We start from the raw sequence: 23,197 nt of genomic DNA, 5'->3' as shown, positions 1-23,197 counted from the left end.
GGCCTGAACCTTAACACATGAAAGACAACTTATGTGACATAGAATTCAAGTGAGGATTTTGTTTTTCTTTTTTGTTTGTTTGTTTGTTTTGCATTTCAAAATACTCTTGTTGCTTCTTTGTTTCTTGGCATTTAATGCTTCATAAATGACGTGACGTCCCCTTGGTTATTGTTTTTTTGTCAAGTACTCTCTTTGTGTATTTAGTTTTCAACTAAGATGTTTATAAAATTTTTTTCTCTATTAAATTAAAAAGTATATATACTGGGGACTTCTGTTTGGGGTAACTTTTCATTGCTATTTCTTGAGATCCAGTGCACCTTTTGCTCTGAAGCCAAAGGCAGCCTCCTTTAATGATGATGTCCTCTGCTCTGATCTTCCTCTTGGAATTTCAATTCCTATACCTGCCCTGTTTTTTTTTTGTTTTTGTTTTTTGTTTTTGCATTTCTCTCTCATTAGTCACTTTTTTACTATTTTTTTTAAATTTCCATTTGAATTTCTCAAGTTCATGTTCCACTTTACTTATTTGGTTTTTGTAATATACAATCTCCGTATTCCCTCCATCCCACTCCGTATGGTGGGCACACTGTCCGTCTTCGTCACCCCCTACACTTGTTTTGTGAGCCTAATAGCTGCTTAAGTCTTGTTTGAATACAATTTAGAGATCATCTTCCGCATCACCATTTTGAAGGTGTACACTTGCTCTGATTCCTCGGATCAATCTCCTCTATTGAATAGCTGAAGCTTTTCATAGGAACAGTACTTTTTCTGTTTTTCTTCAACCTCACAGAGGGTGACCTGGTATTAAAATTTGAAATGGGCTTTGTTTGAAACTGGGTAGGTTCCTCTTCAAATCTTTCAGATCCAGATTAAGGAGAGAAGGAAATGGATTGTCTTTGTTGTGATTCGAATCTGCCAGAGTACAGATCTCTTTATCCTTCAGGAGATGGAAGTAACACATTTTGATTTTGCACAGCAAAGTCTGTTTCTCTTGTCTGTTTGGTGCAGGGTGTGTAGTGCCCTCTCCTCCGGGTGGCATGACTGACCGCCTGGGCACCTGTTGTAGAGAACCTCCTTCGTCTGCTGACCTTGCCTGGGAAAGCTCAGGGTCCTTTCCATCCTGCCTGGATGTGAGCATTGAGATTTGACTTTGACAAGCTGGCCCTGATCCTGTGTGTGTGTCGCAGTTTCTGTTCTCTCAAGCCCTCGGGGCTATTCCTGAGAAGCAACTGGAGCCATTCCATCTTCCCTGTCTTTTGTTGATGTGAACCGAGGATTCATCAGTTTTTTATTCAGGCTGGTCCTAACCAAACTATAGTTTCAAGAAACTTCTCAGAGATTCTGGCTTATGAACTTTGGCTTTCCCTAAGGTTTTTAGCAGGGAGGTAAAATTTCACCTGTATGTGTATTCTTTTAGATAGATTGAGAATTTAGAAAGAGGACCTGAGAGTTCAGCTCCGTCTGGAATTCGCTGCCTGTGTGCAGGCTCCTTTTCATGGGGATATCAGAGTGTGAAGCAGAAGTGAGTCACCCACAGTGCGATTCTCTCCTTCAGTCCTTCAGAAGTTTGTGGTTCAAGACAAAGCAGACCCATCCTCCTATAGCCTTTGATTCTCAACAGTTAGAGGAAGACAACTGTGCGGTCAGACAGTAACAGAATCCCTACACAGTTCAGTAAGCTGAGCTTTCCCTTGTGGCTGTGATCACAAGAGGATTGTGTGAAACGTGTAGAGTTTAATGACTCTTTTCCTAGGAAAAAAGAAGTGAAACCATTCACACACCTGAGGATGTGTGTGATGTCAAGCGGTAGACTTGTCAGCTCAGGCTGCCATAATGGAATACCTGGGCAGGTATAGACTGGGCAGCTTAGGCAGCTGACATTGATTTCTCAGAGCTCTGGAGGCTGGAAGTCTGAGATCAGGGTTCTAGCATTGTCAGGCTCTTGGTGAGGGTTCTCCTCCTGGGTCACAGATGGTTGCCTTCTCCCTGCATTCTCACCTGATGAAGAGAGAGAGAGAGAGAGAACTCTCTGGTACCTTCCTCTTTGTATAAGGGCATGAATCTCATTATGAGGGTTCACCCTCATGACATCATCTAGTCCTAATCACCTCCCAAAGGCCCCATCTCCTAACACCATCACACTGGTGGTTAGGGTTTCAACATGTGGATTTGGGGAGGACACAAACTTTCCATCCATATTAGTGGTACTTGCATGGCACTTACTGTGTCTAATTTAAATCCCAGAAGTAGCCAGGAAGATGGAGGTTGCTATGCTCATGTAGAGATAAGGAAACTGAGGCACGCAAGGGATTAGTGACATCTTGCAGGAGCTGCCTGGCTGCCTTCCCTGGAACAGAGGAAAGGGGCCTGTCTACAGTTAAAAGCCCTGGAATCACACGTGGTCCTGCCCTTTGCTCTGCACTCTGGTGTCCTCATCTGTAGGAGAGGGGCTTGGGTTGAGCCAGTGGCTTTCAAACTTCTCAGCTTCAGAACTCTTTGTGCAAAATAAATCCCACTCAGAAATCCAAGACATAAAATGGATAAAGGCAGCACTGCGCTGGTGAAGCAGCCAGGGAACCCTGCGTCCTGAACACTCAGCCCTCCCTTCCTGCTGGCAGCGGCTGCTGAGGGGGATCTGGAGCACAGGTTGCTCTCTGTGCTAACAGTGTCTGATCCCAGACTCATTAAATGGTATCAGAAGAAGTTTGGGAAGAAGTGTGGTTTGTATTTTCAAAGGAGAAGGAGGCAAGGTTGACAAAGGGCACATGAGCTGTCATTATACTGGAATGCAGGCAGAGCAATCGTCTTTGCCCAAAAAGGGTTTGAAAAGGGAACATTGCACATTCACTTTTTTTATGTGCTATCCACATTTAGCTTATTGCCAGGGCATTCGTTGCCAGTGAGAAACCTACTGTCTACAAGTGGACTGCGTAGTTTAGTTCCTCTTAATGAAAAAGGTTTTGGACATTTACCTGGAATTTTCATGTTGTTTTGTTTCATGAGTTTGCTGTCATTTGGAAATTACTAAAGAACAATCTCAGAAATGGGTTTTTAAAAAGAAACTTTAGGAGAGGATAAAATCCCAGGATAATAAACTTTTCCTAAAGAGGCCACATTAGTAGTTCTCAATAGGGGATGATGTTGACCTCCAGGAGGCACTTGGCAAGGTCTGGAGACGTTTTTCTTTTTGTTTGCTTTTGTTTTTGTTAGTGTTTTTCTTTTGTTTTGTTTCTTTTTTTTAATTTATTATTATTATACTTTAAGTTTTAGGGTACGTGTGCACAATGTGCAGGTTAGTTACATATGTATACATGTGCCATGCTGGTGCGCTGTACCCACTAACTCGTCATCTAGCATTAGGCATATCTCCCAATGCTATCCCTCCCCCCTCCCCCACCCCACCACAGTCCCCAGAGTGTGATGTTCCCCTTCCTGTGTCCATGTGTTCTCAGTGTTCAGTTCCCAGCTATGAGTGAGAATATGCGGTGTTTGGTTTTTTGTTCTTGTGATAGTTTACTGAGAATGATGATTTCCAATTTCATCCATGTCCCTACAAAGGACATGAACTCATCATTTTTTATGACTGCATAGTATTCCATGGTGTATATGTGCCACATTTTCTTAATCCAGTCTATCATTGTTGGACATCTGGGTTGGTTCCAAGTCTTTGCTATTGTGAATTTTTGTTTCATTTTTTGAGACGATGTCTCACTGTTACCCAGGCTGGAGTGCAATGGCGTGATTGCGGCTCACTGCAACCTCTGCCTCCTGGGTTCAAGCGATTGCCCTGCCTCAGCCTCTTAAGTGGGTGGGATTACAGGTGCCTGCCACCACGCCTGGCTAAGTTTTTGTATGTTTTTAGTAGAGACAGGGTTTCTCCATGTTGGCCAGGCTGGTCTCGAACTCCTGACCTCAAGTGATCCACCCACCTTGGCCTCCCAAAGTGCTAGGATTACAGGCATGAGCCGCTGCACCTGGCCCAAGATCTCTTTCTGTCATAGTGTCACAATTGGGGTGGGAGATGCTGCTGGCATTGTGTGGGTTAGACCAGGGGTGCTGCCGAATGTTCCACAACCACAGGACAGCCCCCACAACAGAGAATTAACCAGCCCAGAATGGCAATAGTGCCAAGATTAACAAACTCTGGTTTATGCTACAGGAATTCCTGAAATTTACAAAAATACATTAGAAACAGCACATTTAAAGCAGACATCAATTATTATTATTGTTCAGATTTTGTTTACTGTGTTGCCAACATCTTAGTTAGTGATTCAAAACAAAACAAAACACATGAACCAAACAAACCCTGAGGTCTTCAGATGCCTTGAGGTCCCCAAAGAGGCAATATTTGTCTACTCACTTTGTTTTAATTGTAATTAAATTCACATAATGTAAAATTCACAATTTTAACCATCTTAAATTGTAAAATTCTGTAGCATTCAATACATTGGCAATGTTATCCAACTATCACCACTATCTAGTTCCAAAGCACTTCATGACCCCAGAATGAAATCTGGGTCCCATTAGCAATCACTCAGCATTCCCCACTCCCCAAGTGCCTGGCAGCCATCAATCTGTATGGATGTGCTGATTCCTGATACTGCATATGAATGGGATCATATATGTGACCTTTTGTATATACCTCTTCATTTTGCATAATGTTGTCAAGCTTCATCCATGTTATGGTATGTTTCAGGACTTCATTCCTTTTGTATGACTGAATACTATTTATTTGTAGGAATGTACCATATTTTATTTATCCATTGCTCCATTGAGGGACACTTAAGTTATTTCTGCCTTGTGACCACTATGAATAGCATTGCTATGAACATCTATGTACAAGTTTTTGTTTGAGTACCAGTTTTCAGTTCTTTCAGGTATACCCCTAGGAGTTGAATTGCTCAGTCATATGGAACTTCTACGTTTAGCTAATTAAGGAACTGCCAAATTGTTTTTCACAGCAAATGCCCCAGTTTACATACCCACCAGCAATGTTTGAGGGCTCTAGTTTCTCTACATCCTCACCATTACTTGTCATTTTTTAAAATGATGTCCATCCTAGTGGGTGTGAAATAGTATCTCTAGTGATGTTGCTTTGCATTTCCCTAATGACTAATAATGCTGAGTGTCTTTTCATGTGCATGTTTGGCCATTTATATAACTTCTTTGGAGTTATATCTATTCACATCCTTTGCCCATTTTTTAATTGGGTTATTTGTCTTTTTATTGTTGAGTTGCAGGGGTTATTAATATATTCTGGATGCCAGACCCTGGTCAGATATTTGATCTGCAAATATTTTCATTCGTGGGTTGCCCTTTCACATTCTTGATAGTATCCTTTGGTGGACAGCTGTCTTTAATTTTTATGACATCCAATTTATCTACTTTTTCTTTTGTTGCATGTGTTCTTGGTGTCATATATCTAAGGAAACATTGTCTAATTCAAGCTTGTCCAACACATGGCCAGGACAGCTTTGAATGCAGCCCAATAAAAATTCATAAACTTTCTTAAAACATTATGATTTTTTCCAATTTTTTAAAGCTCATCAGCTATTGTTAGTTTTAGTGTATTTTATACGTGTCCCAAGACAACTTTTCTTCTTCCACTGTGGTCCAGGGAAGCCAAAAGATTGGACACCCCTGACAAAGTTGCAAAAATGTATCCTTATGTTTTCTCCTAAGAGTTATAGTTTCTCCTAAGAGTTATAGTTACACTTAGGTCCTTGATCCATTTTGAGTTAATTTTTATACATGATAGGAGGTAAGCTTCCAATTTCATTCTTTTGCTTGTAGAAATCCAATTGTCCAAGCATCATCTATTAAAGAAACTATTCTTTCTCCCACTGAGTGGTCTTGGCACCCTTGTCGAAATTCAACTGATCATAGATAAATGAGTTCATTTCTGGAGTCTAAATTCTATTCCATCAAATGGAATTGTATTCCACATTTCATATGTCCTTTATCCTTATGACAGTACCACACTGTTTTGATTACTGTAGCTTTGTAGTAAGTTCTGTAATTACTACCCACTATTTTTTACATCTCTAAAAGTTTAATAGAAACTTTCAAAAAGACTACCTCTTTTTAAAGAAAATGATGTAGAATAGGACAGGTACAAAATGTCTGTATCCCTAAGTTCAAAAGCTCTGAAAATTGCAAGTTCTCGATTAATAATTTGGGGCCAAAATCTGACCTTATCAGAACTCATTTGGCAGTGAACTCAATCTGAACTCAGGTGAGTCCATTTGTAGATTTTATATTTTACACGTTGTGTTGCAGAAATATTTGTGTGTTTGATTGTAGGGTGCTGACCCATATCCCACTGGTAGTAGTATACAATATACAACACATGATCCAGATGACCTTTATAAAATCTGGAAAATCCTGATTTCCAAAACACATCTAATACCAAAGGTTTTGGAAAAGGAATGGTGGACCTGTATCACAATACTGGTTATCTCATGATGCTCAAAACTCCCATGATTTTTAAATCTTTGATTAGAAAAACACAAAGGGAAACAAATAATCATAACTTGCTTTATGCACTAACATTTATGGCACAACACGTGTTCGCCAATTTATTAAGCACTTTACCACTGTGTCTCTGCAGCCATTGTTGTCCGTTTGTGAATTCCTTCAGATATTTACACAATGTAAAATATTGCACTTGAATCAGTTCCTTTGTTTTAAACTTTGCCCTTCTGGATCATCCCTTAAGATGAAAATGCCCAGCATTTCTATGAGGCAGTTGCACTGTGATTCTGGTACATCCAGTCCTATATTCTTAGCCCATTACTCATTATTCATTTAATTCCATAGTTCCTCTATATTTTGATGAGGAGGTATTTTTATCCTCATTTTATCTGACAAAAAAGAAATTTGTCTATATAGTTTTAACTGCCGCATAGAGCCATGTTGATCATATGGCAAACAAGGTGTTCACCACGGCCATCAGTTCCAAGAGAAAATAGACAATCCTACACTCTCTACTCCAACCCTGATTAGCCCATGTGGTTTACTGGACAAAGGGAAGAAGTGGACAAATGAGAGGAATTGAAGCTGAAAGGGCCAGGAGAAATAGAGGGATGAGCAGGAAACTAGGGGACAAAGGGAGTAAATTATTAACAAGGCGAGTCTAACGTTCACTGAGCTCTCAGATGTTGTCACATCCAGTTCTTATCCTGCACTTGCTGATGAATCAAGACATGTTCACAAAGCACTGAGCATCTGCTGCGGGCTCGGTTCTGAGCTAAGTCTTCTGGAGGTCAGGAAGAAGAAGAGCCACTTTCTTCAAGTCTAATCTGGGGAAAAGGATAGCACACTTGAAACAATAGTCATCAGGACAAGATAACACTCATTATAAATGGTCTAGGAATCCAGAGGGGAGATATGCCAGGCAGGTCTTAATTAGGGAAGTTTCCATAGAGGGAAGGAGTCTTCAACTGGGTCTTGAAAGGTAGAATTTGAAAAGCCAGTAGAGGATTTGAAAAGTCAATAGAAGCTCCAAGACAGGAGTGAACACAGCACATTCATGAGCTTGTGAGATAATCCTTGAGTGGTGTGTGTGTGTGTGTGTGCGTGTGTGTGTGTGTGCGTGTGTGTGTGTGTGTGTGTGTGTGTGTGTGTGTGTGTGTGTGTGTGTGTGTAGAGAGAGAGAGAGGGAGAGAGAGAGTCATGGAAAACCAGACTTGGTGGGACAATATTATTGTCCAGACTTGGTGGGACAATATTATTGACCCAGACCAGGGATGATATTATTCTGGGTGTCTTTTTGAAAACCAGACAAAGGTTTTGGCCATGAAATCAGAGGAAGTGGGGAGCTACTGGGGGTTTGAGGCAGGGAAGCAACATTGCAGAGCAGTGTTAGAATAAGATCTGGTCTGCAGTGATGGCAAGGTGTGTTAAAGTGAGAGATTAAGGCTGGCTGTTTAGGTTTGAATGAGGACCTGCTCAGGGGTGTGGCAGTAAAATACAGAAGGTCGGGGAGAGAACAGGGATATTTCAAGGCAGGTCAATGGGAATCAGAGACTGCATCTGAGGAATCAGAGTGGAATTAATAAAAGAGGCTTTTGAGATTTGCATGCAGTAGGGAGTAGTTGTCCATAGACAGAGAGGCTGAGAGAGGAGTTGGTTCCAGAAAACCTTTAGTATTGATCATATTTTGCCTGAAATGATGGTGTTTAAGTGAAACTATCTGGAACTATGCTGTCCAATATGGTAGCCTCTAGCCACATGTAATAAATTAAATTGAAATTGAAATTAGATAAAATTAAAAATTCAGTTTTGCAGTCAGGCTAACTGCATTTCACGTACTCCATAGCTTCATATGGCTAATGTCCACTGCATTCAACAGCCCAGGCATAGAACATTTCCATCCTCTCAGAATGTTCTGTTGGACAGGGTTGACCTAGAGATCAGCAGAAATAATTGGCATTTGGTGAAGAAGAGCTCTTGAGATGAAAGTCATGGGAATAGAAAATAGCAAAGCTAAGGAAATGGGTCATCTCCTAAGGAGGGCTGAATGTTAGAATATGTTGGCATGAGTAGGCAGAAGAAAAACAAGCAGAAATTGCACAACGTTTTGGAAAAGTGGGAGACTCACCACAGCATAAAATCCTGGCAACAAAAAGAAGAGAGAATTTTAGTGAAGAGAAAGTGGCGCCAATGTCAAATGCAGCAGAGAAGTCAAGGGGAAAGAAAACGAGAAAAAAAATAGTGTTTAGTAATCTGAGGTCATTTGTGACCTATCAAAGCTGATGCAGAGTTGGGAAGAGATGTCACTAAATAGGAATGCCACCAGCTTTCTCTTGTGCTAGGGTAGGAATTTGGGATCTAGGAACAGTTTCAGCTGAATGTTAGGGACAGGAGGCTTGTCATGGAGGATGTGGAAATAAAAATGGAGGTGAGGAACAGAGCCAGGATCTGAGAGGACAAAGCAAAGGGATGAAAGATTGTGCTGTCACCATCAAGGGCTCCACCAAGGGTCCAATTTTGTTTTTGTTTTTTTCCAAGAAAAGAAAAATGAGTACAGAAGGAGGGGAATCTGCAGGCAGTGGTTGAGAGGATTTGAATGCAAAGGATATCTGGGAAAGCCCGATGCCTTCACAGTTGGAAGGGAGTAAGAAAGGAGGTGCAAGAGTGGGGTAGGCTTTGGTGGCTCAGACAGTGGGTGGTAAAGGAAACTGTAGGTGGCCTTGAGACTGTGGTCCTCTGAGATTGGAACAGTCACTTAAAGCCAACCTGTCAGCCTGATCTGCCTGCTACTTCCCACTTCCCTTCCACTGGATTCTTTTTGTGATTGCTTTCCATTTGGATTTCAGTTTATGCTTTATGTGCTTTATTTCATTGAATCCATGTGAACATTTGGGGGCAGTTGGGCATTTTGATTCTCATTTCCAACCTGAGGAAACTGTGGTAGAGGGTGGTTAAGTAACTGGCCCAGGATCATGCAGCAAGTAAGTGACAGAGTAGAAATTGAACCTGTTCTCTCTGGTGCCCTTAATGTCCTCTGTATTCTTCAGCCAGTGCACTCATGCAACCAGCCTATTCCTGCTATCATGACTGGCTTGCTACAACTGTGATCATGCCCACATAAGGCTGTGTTTGCTCTCTATAGCCATAATTCTCCTGTCATTACTGAGAGGTGGAAAAATGGTTGAGGGGAAATAACACAAATAACACCTCCTGGTGTCAACCCAGCCTCCATAGGGGACAAAAATGCTTAGCAACTCTTTCAAAGTATCCAAGACAAAACTTGACCTTTAAGCGGTTTCTCCATTTAGAGTTAAATTTGTCTTTAGCAAATATGGTTTGAATAAATCAAGACTTCCTGTTTTAGCTATTTAATGGGGAAGGTAATATTTCCAATCTGATTTTAAATTTTTCTTTTGCCAAATTCCACAGGGCAAGAAAAAAAAAAAAAAGAACGCTAAAGTTCAGGATAAAAAAGAAACTTCCCAAGAAGTGCATTGGTACAAACCATTGCTGTGGTCATCATAAATGTCTTTTACTTTTACTTTCCAAACCAAAGTCTAGGGTTTCCATGGTAACTGCTTTGGCCCCAGCTGGTTTGCATCATGTTGTTTGTATAGAAGCCAGTGGAGCAGGGCTCGACTGTGTCACAAAGTTCAGGTGTCAATATGGATCTCCCGGGACAAATACCAGAAAGAAAAATATTGCATGCAACACCTTCTCCTACCCAACCGCTACTTTCCCAAACCCTAGCACTCTGCTACTGTGCTGACCAAATGCCCAGGGATTTCCAGTCTCCCATCCTCTCAAAGTCAAACCTCCAGCTGCATCCAGTTGTGACTTCTGTATATGTCTAACTGTGTCCATTGGAAGGGAATTAAAGCAGCAGGCTTTTAATTTACAAATGTTGCATCCATTCGAATGTTCTTGAGCAATAGTGTTTCATAAGGGTTACAACATAGATTCAACAACCCCAGCCAAGTGCAAACTTGAGAAATTGCAGATTGCCTTCCTGTGATTCACCCAGAATTCCAGATGGAAATTATTTCTCAAGGTCAGTGCAAAGCTCCATACAAAGGTGTCTCCTATAGAGAACATGTGGTGTGAGGCTGGACCGAGGGTCAAGGCTTCCATTCCTGTTTGCTCCTTGACCTTGGCAGAGTTAGCCTGCCTCCGAGAGCTTCTCTCTAGCCATAGGGGAATCACATAGTTTGTGCCTTTCCTCCCCGCACACCCTTCCCACCATCCCACCCCAAGACCTGCTCCTATTCTCTAGGCTTGGTGAGGGCACTAAGGAAGAAATATGCCTCCTTCCGCCAAATTACTTCCATTTCTTAAAATAAATCCCAGCTTTTCTCTTCTGGGAAGCTACCCCAGAGTGGACTAAGATCTCAAAATATCTTTTATTTACTTTATTCAAGAAACATTGAGAGTCTACCAGGCGCCAGACAGGAGCAGACCCTGACTTCAAGGTGGAGACTAGCATGTAATTAAGCCCAATAAAGGACCAAAATCGTTGTACAGGTACAGTCAGAGGAGGCTGGTTTTCCAGTTTGAAGTTTAGGAAGTCAAAAAACTTCTTCAGGCCGGGCATGGTGGCTCACGCCTGTAATCCCAGCACTTTGGGGGGCCGAGGCAGGTGGATCACAAGGTCAGGAGATCGAGACCATCCTGGCTAACACAGTGAAACCCCATCTCTACTAAAAACACAAAAAATGAGCTGGGCGTGGTGGCAGGAGCCTGTAGTCCCAGGTACTTAGGAGGCTGAGGCAGGAGAATCACTTGAACCCGGGAGGCGGAGGTTGCAGTGAGCCAAGATTGCGCCACTGCACTCCAGCCTGGGCGCAGATCGAGGCTCCATCTCAAAAAAAAAAAAAAAAAAAAATTCTTCACAGAGAAGTGAAGCACCACTTAACTAGCACCCTTATTACTTTCTAATATAATTAGCATGCATAGTCCATCATTATATCATATGCTTTAAATACACAAATTTGCTTGCAAGTCTATCTTGATATCTATTGAAATAACAAAAATCTCTAATGTAAAGACCTGGTTTTCATTATACTGGGTTTAATATCTGACTTGTCCAGGATAGAGCTAGTCACATGGTGAGGGTCAGGTGGCCTTAACTCTGGTTCCAGAGCAGAGGGGACACATTAGAGGACACACTGGTGGTTTACCTGAGGGGGTGGCCCTATGCAGACATTAAAGAGGGAGGCCTTTCCTCTGTGTCCAGGTAAGGAATGGATCCGCATCTAAGCCCAAAGCCACAGAATAGGGACTTGCACACAGTACCTTTATCTTCTACCACTTCTTTGATAGTAATGGCATCTACATTTTTACCATTTGAAATTTTTGAATGACCCTGGTTCTCCCTTGCTTTGTGCCGTTGGGAAGCTTCCTTCTCTCCAGGCCTCAGTTCTTCACCAGCTGAACGATGAAAGTGGCTTAGGTGATCATCTTGTAAGCTCTAAATTGTATTCCATAGGCCTAACCTGAATCAGTCTTTATCAGCTTGGAATCCTCAGGGCCTAAGCACAGTAGTAAGTCCTGAATAAATATTTGTTCAATTAAATTAAAGAGACCCAAAGTCAAGTCCTACATTATTGGAGAGCATAGAGATTCCAGTTATTGTCCTCTATTTCAGATGAGCAGCGGGGTGAAGGGTCTGGATTTTCTACTCATCACTAAGCCTCGGAAGGTGGTGTCAGTGACTTGGATCTGCTTGTAAGCTGCTCCAACTTGGCTTCTTCAGATATAGATTCATACAGAGCCTAGACCTGTGCCTTGCTTTGTTAAATATCTGAATGTAAAAAGGAAAAATACATCAATTGTCCAAAGTACTTACATGTGGTCTATATTATAAACTAAAGAAAGTAACCACGTAGCTTTCTGGTGCCTGAAAAAAAGAAAACACGTTGTAGAACATCTGTATCATTAAACGCCTGTCCTGGTTTGTACTCAACTACTTGGCTTAACTTTGCACAGTCCTGAGAAATAGAAGTCTTGTGATTGGTATAGACAGCCAACTGGAGCAACTCAAGCTGGAAAAACAACAGAATTGTCCTGGTTGTACATTGTACTGCATACAATCACTGAAAGACAATTCCACTTCTGTCTTCCGTATTACTTTGGTAGAGACTAAAGTAACGTATTGAGATAAGAATCAAAGGCAGTAAAAGTGGGAACATTCTGAGCATACATGGGAGGTACTGAGCTTCTACTCATTGAGCCTTCTCCAAACATGTCAGCTCACTCAGGTGTGTGTCAGAATAGCCCTTGCAAAATTGTCTCATAAAGCAAAGCTTTTTTCCCTGTGCTATAACACATCCCCACTGTGGGCACTGGTTAGGCCTCAGGCTATCTAGCCCAATGGCTACTGTACACTTTTTTTTTTTTTTTTGAGACAGAGTCTCTCTCTGTTAGCCAGGCTGGAGTGCAATGGTGCCATCTTGGCTCACTGCAACTTCCACCTCCCAGGCTCAAGCAATTCTTGTGCCTCAGCCTCCCAAGCAGCTAGGATTATAGGCATGCACCAGCATACCTGGCTAATTTTTGTGTTTTTTATAGAGATGGGGTTTCACCATGTTGGCTGGGCTGGTCTCAAACTCCTGGCCTCAAGTGATCTGCCCTCCTCAGCCTCCCAAAGTGCTGGGATTACAGGTGTGAGCTGCCATGCCCAGCCTGGCTATTGTAGACTTTAATAGGACTCTTAATTTGACTTTAATGTGACTACTTCTCTTCTTATCTGTGCTTCTTCATATAGACTCTGCACCGCACCTGGAGATATTTTATTCCACATAATCAATGTCAGACAAAAATAAATTTAAAAACTTTTTAAAAAAGCCTGAAGAGGTCCAGGCACATGCCTGGTAGAGGAAGGTGAATTCTATATGCTTTTTTTTTTCTATTGACAAGGACAAATATCTCTCAGCACTTATATACTAGCCATTGTATATCTACCTTTGTTTAGTAATCACAGTTCTATTAGGCACAGTGAGGTGAGGGCCCATTACCCAGTCAGGAAGTGGCAAAGCTGAGATTCAAACCAAAACCCTTGGATTCCGGAACCAAGGGCTTTCCCCTGTACTATGCTGACTTCCTGGGCTGGTCGTTTGCCCTTCTCTCAGCTCTTTGGAACTGCATTCACTGGCACACAGTCTGAAGGGACCTAAGCACTCCCCTTCACTTGCCACCCAGCCCAAATACCACTGCTGGCCCCTCCTGAAGAGCACAGAGAAGAGAATCTCCTTCTGAACAATGAGCAGAGATTTTGTTTAAAATTTCTCACATCTCTTTGTAGTTTATTTTTGCAAACTTGGCCTATAAGATGCTACTTATTTGCTCTTATATGTGTTATCTGCAGTTTTAAGAAAGAGCTACCAGACCAACAATATCACTTTGGTTTTGGTTTATGTAGCCTAAATAACTCGCTACACTTCTCTTCTTAAAGTGTTTAATGAGAGTTTTTAGTGAAATTTGCTATGTTTTGTGGAAATATTCACGCTAGGTGATGGATTATTTGAAATTTTCTTCCTAATGCAGCGATGCTGTGTAAGAACATCATCATTGTTCAGTTTGGTGGGTTTTCTCTTCAAGGTGTAGATAACGGTAGAAGGGACTTTTGCAGGATTAGCATTAACACTGCTTTGTCAGTCAGGGTCATGGGATTAGACTCACTGAGTCAGTCATCAGTAGCTCCATTAAGTGAGACATAAACAGATTCATTAAAGAGTGGAATGAGGTCCAAAGTTGATGTCTTTGCTGAGGGTCACACTGAGCTACCAGCTGCATCATGAGCATCTTTAGAAGTCAGCACCTTGGCAAAAGACATGAAGACCAAAATCAAGAACTATGAGACTGCCCCTTTTGACAGATGCTTCCCCAACCAGACTAGGAACTGCTGGCAGAACTTCCTGGACTTCCACCTCTGTGAGAAGGCAACAACCGCTGAAGGGTGTGATGTCTCTATGTGTGAATGATACCAGTGTGTGTACAAGTTCTTCTGCCCTGCTCCTGGGTTTCAGTCTAGGATGACAGCTGGGCTAAAGGCACATTTCCTGGAAAGATCTGAACTGGCTGCATCTTACCCCTCCTAAGTCCTTCATCCTTCTCCCAGGCAAAGGGAAACCTGGGTACATGGTGATCCTCACCCTGGAGCCCTGAATCATGACTTAACTATGAATAAAAATGCATTGGAAAAGCAGGGGGGAAGAAGTGGAAATAACAAAAAATAATGAATCAGGGAGGGCATTCCAGGGTGCACTCCAACTTTGTCAGTAACCCCTTTGACCATGTCACTGAATATCTCTATGAGGAATTGCATTTCCTACCTGACATAGTTTGAGTATATCCCCACCCAAATCTCACCTTGAATTGTAGTTCCCATAATTCCCATGTGTCGTGGGAGGGACAAGTGGAAGGTAATTGAATCATGGGGGCAGTTTCCCCCATGCTATTCTCGTGATAGTAAGTTCTCACAAGATCTGATGGTTTTATAATGGGCTTCTCCCTTCACTTGGCCCTCATTCTTCTCTCTCCTGCTGCCCTGTGAAGAAGGATGTGTTTGCTTCCCCTTTCAGCATAACTGTAAGTTTCCTGAGGCCTCCCCAGCTCTACAGAACTATGAGTCAATTAAACCTCTTTCCTTTATAAATTACCCAGTCTTGGGTATGTCCTTCTAGCAGTTTGAGAACAGACTAACACACTATCTGAGAAATTGGGTTTGTAAAAACTGCCCCAATCACCTCAAAATAGTGTTGTTGTTTGGAGAGGAAAAGAATTTGCACTCTACAAAAAGTTAAGTGTTATAAAAATGTAAGATTGTCTTGTTACTTGGATCACAAGGCATAAAGAATTGCTAGCTAAAGTAGTAGCCAGTTCCCTTGTGATGAGTTATATAATGGTGCAGTCAGTTGATAAGGGTCAGGCCACCAAAGAAAATAAGTGTTTAAGGACATATACGGCAACATGATAGAGTAACTTGATTTCTATGAAATGTGGTAATAAAAATGGGGGCTTGTATTTGCTTGACATTGGCTTTCTTTTTAATTTCATTGTTTATGATTTATTTTTCATACACTTAAAAAACATCATGGTGCACAATGGATTTGAGAAAAACTGGCCCTTTACACAATGATTTGAGAGCTTGGTATATGTGGCATCAAAAATCCCAGGAAACAAGTGAAGAATTAAAATAGAAGTCTGCACATTTTACCTATCCAGCAAAAGGTGGAAGTGGAAAAAGTCCAGAGTTCCAACTGGATGGGTCAGTTCTCTGCCAGATGTTGGTGTCCTGTAGACCCAGCCAGAGGACATGCTTTGATACTCTGCCCTTGGAGATGCACTCAGTATTGTCAGACAAATACAGGTCCAAAGTGAAGAACTATCTGACTGCAGGGGCTGATGGCTCTTCTGGGCTGGTGGGATCTAGGTGGAGATTGCTGTGCTCTACAAGGCTAAATAACACTCATGAGAATCTATGGTCAACTGAGGAAAGAGAGAATGTTAATTTCTATGTCTGGAAACATCAGAAATGGCTGAATAATCAGCAGATGTCCTGATTTGTATTTTGGTCTTCCTATCTGTAGATGAATGCAACTTAAAAACACATCCTAATATCAAATAGGAAAAGCTCCCCCTTTCCACCCATCTCATTTTAGTTTTTCACCTGTAATTATTCTTCCAGGTAAAATTTAGAATTATTTTGTCTAGTTCTAAGTAAACTCTGTTGAAATGCTGTTAATTTATAAATCAGAATGGATAAAACTGAGATAAAACTGATATCTTCACAACCTAAAGACTTCGATCCCAGAATGTATTACTTCTTTCAAGTCAGTTCGTCTTTGTAGCTTTCTCTATTGTTTATTGTATACATTGCTTATTAAATGTATCCCTTGGTATTTTATAGTTTTGTTGCTACTGTGAGTAGAATATTTACATTCTAATTACAATTAATGCTGGCATATAAGAAAGCTATAGATTTTAATATATTTAACCTTTACCCAGCTACCTTCCTGCTTTCTTATTACATACTACTAATAACTTTTTCCAGCTAATAACTTTTGAGTTATCCAGACATACAAAAATTATCAATATTTACTAACTCTGCTCCTCCTCCTTCTCAATACATATAACTCACCTTTTCCTTGGCTCATTGCATTAACTATTATTTCCAGAACAATGCTAAATACATGAAGATATCCTATTGAAATATAACAGGCTTTCTTTTCATATCAACAGAAATAAGTTATTTTGAAGCCATATGCCAGCCTCCTCTTCCTCTCCATAGTTTCTTAAACACTTGCTGATAGAAACAAAATCTCATTCAGAGAAGTATGAAAGACAGTCTTGAGGAAAATATGCAAGCCGAATGAATTGTCTCTGCTTTGCCTTAGCAATATGGTGCTAGGAGAAGGTGGGATTTAGGGACTGGTGGTATGTCTACTTATCAGGTTCCTACATGTTTTATAGCAGCTTAATTGCTCTCAAGAGGAGTGACTGAGTCATTGCTGAGCTTCTTAGTTTGGGCTGGGTCAGAGCAGTTGCCTGAATTTTCCAGCACCCTATGCAAAGTTCTGCCATGGAGATAGCTGGGTGTCCTTCTGAGGTGTTTACTTTGAATTTTATTTTTGGTTCCAATTTGAACCCATATTCAAGGTACCCAACCCTGACAAGCAAAAGGGAGACAAAATTTATCCCTTGGTTCTATTCCCAACCCATTCAAAAATAGAAGGCAGTCAGAGTTCTCAGGAGCTAAGACGGGGGGCTGGGTTGCATGGCTTCCATGTGGCGAGGTCAAGGGAAATCACCCGGCCAGTGTCACTGCTGTAACTGCCCAGGCTGAGAGTCTTGTCTGTTTCCCACTGGAATGGGGTCCAGTGAGGCTTCAGACTCACCAGTGTTAGAAATAAATTTTATACTCTGAGAATCAGAGGCCCTCTTTTCTTCTGCCTACTCTCATCCTTTATCGATTTCCACACACACGTGTATCTATAACTTTACTAATATACATACATGTGATCGTGCACCCGTGCAATGGGCGCTGCAGTGTGCCTTCTGTGTCCCTTCCCTATGGCGCTGGGAGGGCCAATGCCTGGCAGCTCCCAGCTGTGTCTCACTCCTGGTGGCTGCCCACTGCAAATGAGAGTCTCCTTCTTCCTGCGGGAAGCCAACATCCAATGACTGGGCAGCTGTCCAGAGCAATGCTGCCTTCCCCGGGATGGGCTGAGGCTTTTGTCCTGACTGCATGGCAGCACGGCTTCTCCTTCCACCCCATCCTGCTTGCCTCCCTCCCCCACAGGTGTGACATGGAGGGCACATCCTCCTGCAGGCAAACCTCCGTCTCAGAGTCTACTTCGCAAAGCCTGTTTCTCAGTCTACTTCCCTGCCCTAGACAATCTGCTTGAATTGTTAAAGTGTCATCATTTTTCTCGGTTTTTTTTTTCTTTTTTGTTTGTTGGGAGCAACTAACCCCTCTTCATCTCTTGTGCCATACACCAACTTCAGCTTCCTTAATTTCTCCCAAGAAAACACATGTCCACAACCTGATTTGTGTCTGCCAGTGTTTTCATTAAGTTTTCTCTGAACGGTGTCTGTAGTCTATTGTATTCCTCCTTTGCTCTATCAAGGATACTTATCTAGTTTCCAGACTTTTGCCGCCGCAAAGAGCGCACATTGTTTACAGAGGTCCCTTTATACCTAGATGCTTTTACTTCTATGGGAGAGATTCCTAAGAGGGGGATTTCTGGTTTAAAGGGAAGGCGTGCTTGCAATTTTAACGATGTTGCCAGGTCACTTTCTCAGGCGTCTGGGACATGTTTCACCAGCAAGGCAGGAGAGCAGCCTGCTGCTTGTTCTCACCATGAGCATCCCACCTGGAGATCCCACCTGAAGATCAAAGGGCTAATCCACTCCAAAGACTTCGTTCACAACTTCAACATTTCTCGCTGCAAACCGAATCTCCTCCCTTCCCTTGTGAAAGGAAGCGGAGATTGGGAGGGGGAAGAGAAGGCTGGTGGGCCAGAGGAGCGTCCCTGGATTCTCAGGTGGCTCCTTCCTCTAAATGGATGAGAAATGTGGGGTGAGACCAGCAGGCCTCTGTCCCCACTCCAGCCTACAAACCACACGGCCAGGCCCAGGTGTCTCTTAGGGAGAGGTGGGAGCCAGCCTGGAGCACAGGACTCCACAGGGCAGGGAGCCCACAGCGCAGGGGCGGTGGCTGCTGACAGCCCCAGAGACCATGACAAGGAGCACTAGACAGCAAAGAAGATGCAAGGATGGAAAGGAAGCTGCATGCAGCGTGTTCCCCCCAAGGCCCAAAAGGGTCCTTCATTCCCTGCGAGTGAAACTATGTTCTTCTTGTCCTGGAAAGAAAACAAGAAGACAATTGGCATGTGGCTGATCTACCCAGGCTGGAAAGAAGAAAGATTAAAGTGACTATTCTCAAATTTAGGAAAATCTATTTAGGATATTTGGACACAGATGTACCTCCTCCAGTGTCTAGGACATTGGGTGTGACCTGACACTCCCATAACCTCTACACCATTTCCAAACTGGCCATGATCAGTGGTGGGGTGTGGGCAGGGGTTTGGTACTGGGCAATCCCAGCAGAGCTCAGTATCAGCCTGCCCACTTGAGCACTGGGCATGGCATAGCAGGCTCTCTCTCTTTCTCTCTCTCCTTCTCTCTCTCTGCCTCGTCATCATTGGCATCTCTTCTCCCCTTACTTGTGTGTGAAATTAAGCTGACCCTATATGCTGTTTTTGTGACACAGAATCATTATCCATAATAAGCATTTCATAACTCAATCTGTTTCTGCCAATTGTTTTAAATCTCTCTTATTAGCTATGTTAGGCATGCTATTATCTTAATCTTCTTAACATCCATATGAGAGTTTGACAAGTCAGCAGGGGATCTTGCCTTTGCTGCCAAGGATATGTGATTAGGTTACAGCTCCAGAGACTGTGATGGCAGAGCCCCAACCAGGCCAATCTCCTGAGTATATTTCTTTAACTATAAAAGACCTCAGTCCCCCAAAGTCCAGGAAGTAACAGTGCATCCATGAGAACAAAGACACTTCTACAGACCAGTATCTGGGGCTTTCATCCAGTCATTTAACTTTGTGTATATAAGATAAAAAGAAAAAGGGTGAGAAAGACTCCCTCCCACCCGCAATGACCCTAACCTCATCTGGGAGGCTACTGCAACAACCCAGCTTTGTTCTGGCAGGCTACAGAAACGATTTTAATATTCCAAGAGAGTTAACACAAGCCCAGAGGGAGTAGTTGACACTCTGGTAGAACTTGAATCATGCTTTCCCCTAGGATCATCTCAGGGTAAGAAAATAATTTGAGTTTTGGCAGCTGTGATGACTGTGGGCAGAACAGCTTATTTCTTGGTTAATTCCTTAAATAAACCTTCATCTTTGCAAATTCTTGTTACAGCCACAACTGATGAGAAGGTTCAACTATGCTGTCTCTCTAGCCAAACCATCTTTGGTTTAACCCTCTGTTAACTCTTCCCCTTTCTTTGTTAGGAGAATATTGTCTGGCTTCAGGGTGTCATCTTTTCATGGCCATTTATTTCCCTGTGGTCCAGTCATGTGTTATCCTAGCACGAACAAGGGAGTCTTGATTAGTACATTTGGGATTCTGGAGATGGCAGAAGAAAACAAGGCTCCAAGCCAGCTTTCAGACTGCAAGATCTTAGGGAGCATCATAATACCACAGCCAAGTTCCTCCCCTTTCTTGGAAATAAGGGTTTCAAGAGCTGCCTTCAAGCTTTGAGGGCAGGTGCAGAAGAAATAAACCATGAAGCATCTCTTCTAATACCAGTCCTGTGTGTCTACCCATCCTTCAGCTTTCTCTGCAGGGGACCTGCCTGGAAGCAATCTGAGAAGCAGGGTCAGCTCTGGGTGGGAGGTGATAAATTAACAGCTTTGGGCTAGGCTGGGTTATTGACAGTTCTGACACAGATCTCAGAATGGAGTCCATTAGAGGCCCAGGACAGTGCTCACTCTAATATACACTTAGTGCTGTCTTCAAACATCTGACTTTCCTTCTCCCTGAAATACCACAAACCTTCCCCACCCACCCCCACCCCCCAGACACACACCCTTGACATTTAGGAGTGTGGAGCCACTATTTCCCAAATGCGTTGACCTCTACTTGGCTTGTTTGTACCTTAGCTAAGGATTTTCATGTTCTTCTGCAAAAACTTACCAGGGGCAGCGTGGGGCTGTCTATAAGTGATGTGTTATGGAATTGCTGATTTTTTTTTCCAGGTTTCAATTTCCTACTGGGTTGTCCTTCTGAATTCCATTGCAGCCTTTCTGCCTATATTTATAATAAACTCCAAATACAGGGAGTGCTCCTTGTTTCTAGATGTGGAATCCAGGATTATGTAACTTGTAGCTGTATTTCTTTGAGAGGTGATTAAGCATGTTATCATATTATCATATTACCGACTGTTCACTTGTTATTTTTCCTTTCGTCATTCATTCAATCATCCTTCTTTTTCCTAACTATATTTTTTCCTAAGGGTAAAATTTATAATCTAATTTTAAGTACCAAGGGAAATTCTATTAGAATGACATATTTATTTAAAATATGAGATGGATTGGGATCTTTGCCATATCTTTGCTTTAAGGAGCACACATAGCTTATTGTTTCCTCACTTTTGAGAAAGTTCCCCAGGCACCATCTTGTTTTTTGATTGTTCCTTTCCCAGGGCAGTTCTGTTTTATACACGCCACCGGTAGCCACTTGAATTTGCCTTGCTTTGTAGCCACTTTTTGTCAGCCTATATTTCTCTCTCTCTTTATATGGTCTTGTGTCAAGCAGGATTTATCTAGACCCTGGCTTTGGCATTAGGTGAGTCTCCCAAGCATTGTGAGTGGAGGTTCAGTGCCTGCTCTGGTGACAATTGGAAGGCACCACTGCTCCTAGTGTGTTTCCCAGATCCCAGCAGTCATGTATGTCATGTGGCTCTGTTGTACTGGGATGTGACACTTTTACAAAATTATCACACACCAGCCACTATACACTTGATGGGCACCATCTTATGCATAAAACCTTATAAAGCAGGTACTGTGCTTTTTAAAATTATAAAGAAGAAACAAAAGAATCCTAAGATTAAGCGATTTGGCTCACAGAGCAGGTATTTGGGAAAGGCAGGGTTGGAATGAGGTCCTGGGCTCTTACCCAGAATTCCTGCATGTGGTTATCACATGTCCCTAGCAAATAGCCATAGGCATGATGATTGTTTTCAGTGTTCAGGTCAATTGAATACTAGATCACTGACCACAAAGGCTTGAAATAATTGAAATATTCACCCTGTGACTTCATTTAATCAAGGAGAGTTCGACAGAGAATGTGATCCTCTAAAATCCAGAAAATGTTGTCATATTATGCGAATGCCAGTATCACAGAAAAATAAAATTAACAGAAACAAAATCAGTCCTCGCCGTCACAGACCTGTGCCCCTGCCCTACATTCTTAAACCCTCCCTTCTTTCCCCAGCTGATAGAGCTTGCTCTCTGGAGACAAGAAGCACATTTAGGTTAAGGTGTTAATGACTGAGGAAGGACTCATGTGTTATCCTTCTAGGTGTGTAGTGTTTTTTATTTTAACAGGGATAGGGAAAAGGGAAGGGAGCTAGCATTCTTGAGCCTAACACCAAAGTTTGTCTCTAATGAGGACTTGAAGCTTTCGTAACCATGGATGAGTAGGAGGTATTTGTTTAGACAGTCATCTTTATTCTCGACAAAAGAAAAAAAAGAAAAGGCAGCCTGGTGTCAAGCACTCCAAGAACAGTTTCTTAATACTTGTGAAGTAAGTGGTATTATTATCTGATTTTACAAATAAGAAAGGCCAGGTGCAGTGGCTCATACCTGTAATCTTAGCACCCTGGGAGGCCCAGGTAGGTAGATCGCTTGAGCTCAGGAGTTTGAGACCAGCCTGGGCAGCATGGTGAAACCCTCTCTCTACCAAAAACATTAAAATTATCCGGGCATGGTGGCACACGCCTGTGGTCCCAGCTACTCAGGAGGTTGAGGTGGGAGGGTTGCTGGAGACCAGGAAGTTGAGGGGGCAGTAAGCCATGATCATGCCACTGCACCCCAGCCTGGGTGAAAGAGTGAGACCCTGTCTCAAAAAAATAATAATAAAATAAAGTAAAATAAAAACAAGTAAGAAGACAGAGTCTCAGTGCTATGATCTGAATGTTTGTGTCCACCCCTCCCCAAATTTGTATGTTGAAACCTAATCACCAATGTAATAGTCCTAGGAAGTGAGACCTTTGGGAAGTGAGTAGGTCACAAGGGCAGAGCACTGATGTTTGGGATTCGTGTCCTTATGGAAAAAGCCCAAGACTGGGCATTCCTGTTGCTAAGAAAAAATAAATAAATTGAGCATTCTTGTTGCTAAAAAAAAAAAAAAAAAAAAAAGAAAGAAAGAAAAGAAAGAAAAACCCCAGAGAGCTGTCTTGTCCCTTCCACCTTGTGAGGACACGGATAGAAGGAGCCTTCTATGAACCATAAAGTGGACCTCACCAGACACCGCAACTGCTGGCACCTGGATCTTGGACTTCTTGGCATCTAGAACTATCAGAAATATGTTTCTGTTTTTTATATGCCAGCTAGTTTAGGACATCTTGTTATAGCAGCCCAAACAGACTAAGACACTCAGAGAAATTAAGTAAATATCACATGTCACTAAGCTGGCAAGTG

The 23,197-nt window shown here is 42.3% G+C and overlaps 1 protein-coding gene and 1 pseudogene across 3 annotated transcripts in view; both read left to right on the top strand.

Annotated features, from left to right (window-relative positions):
- ADRA1A (adrenoceptor alpha 1A) overlaps positions 1-23,197 on the top strand; it is a 113,539-nt gene that overhangs the window by 16,790 nt on the left and 73,552 nt on the right. The window lies entirely within an intron of this gene.
- Positions 14,016-14,542, top strand: LOC129524259 (cytochrome c oxidase subunit 6B1-like; annotated as a pseudogene).

The sequence above is a fragment of the Gorilla gorilla genome, chromosome 7 (assembly GCF_029281585.2).
Source record: "Gorilla gorilla gorilla isolate KB3781 chromosome 7, NHGRI_mGorGor1-v2.1_pri, whole genome shotgun sequence".
NCBI classification, from domain to species: Eukaryota; Metazoa; Chordata; class Mammalia; order Primates; family Hominidae; genus Gorilla; species Gorilla gorilla.
The sequence above is the reverse complement of the archived record's forward strand: the minus strand, read 5'-3'. Positions and strand labels throughout refer to the sequence as shown.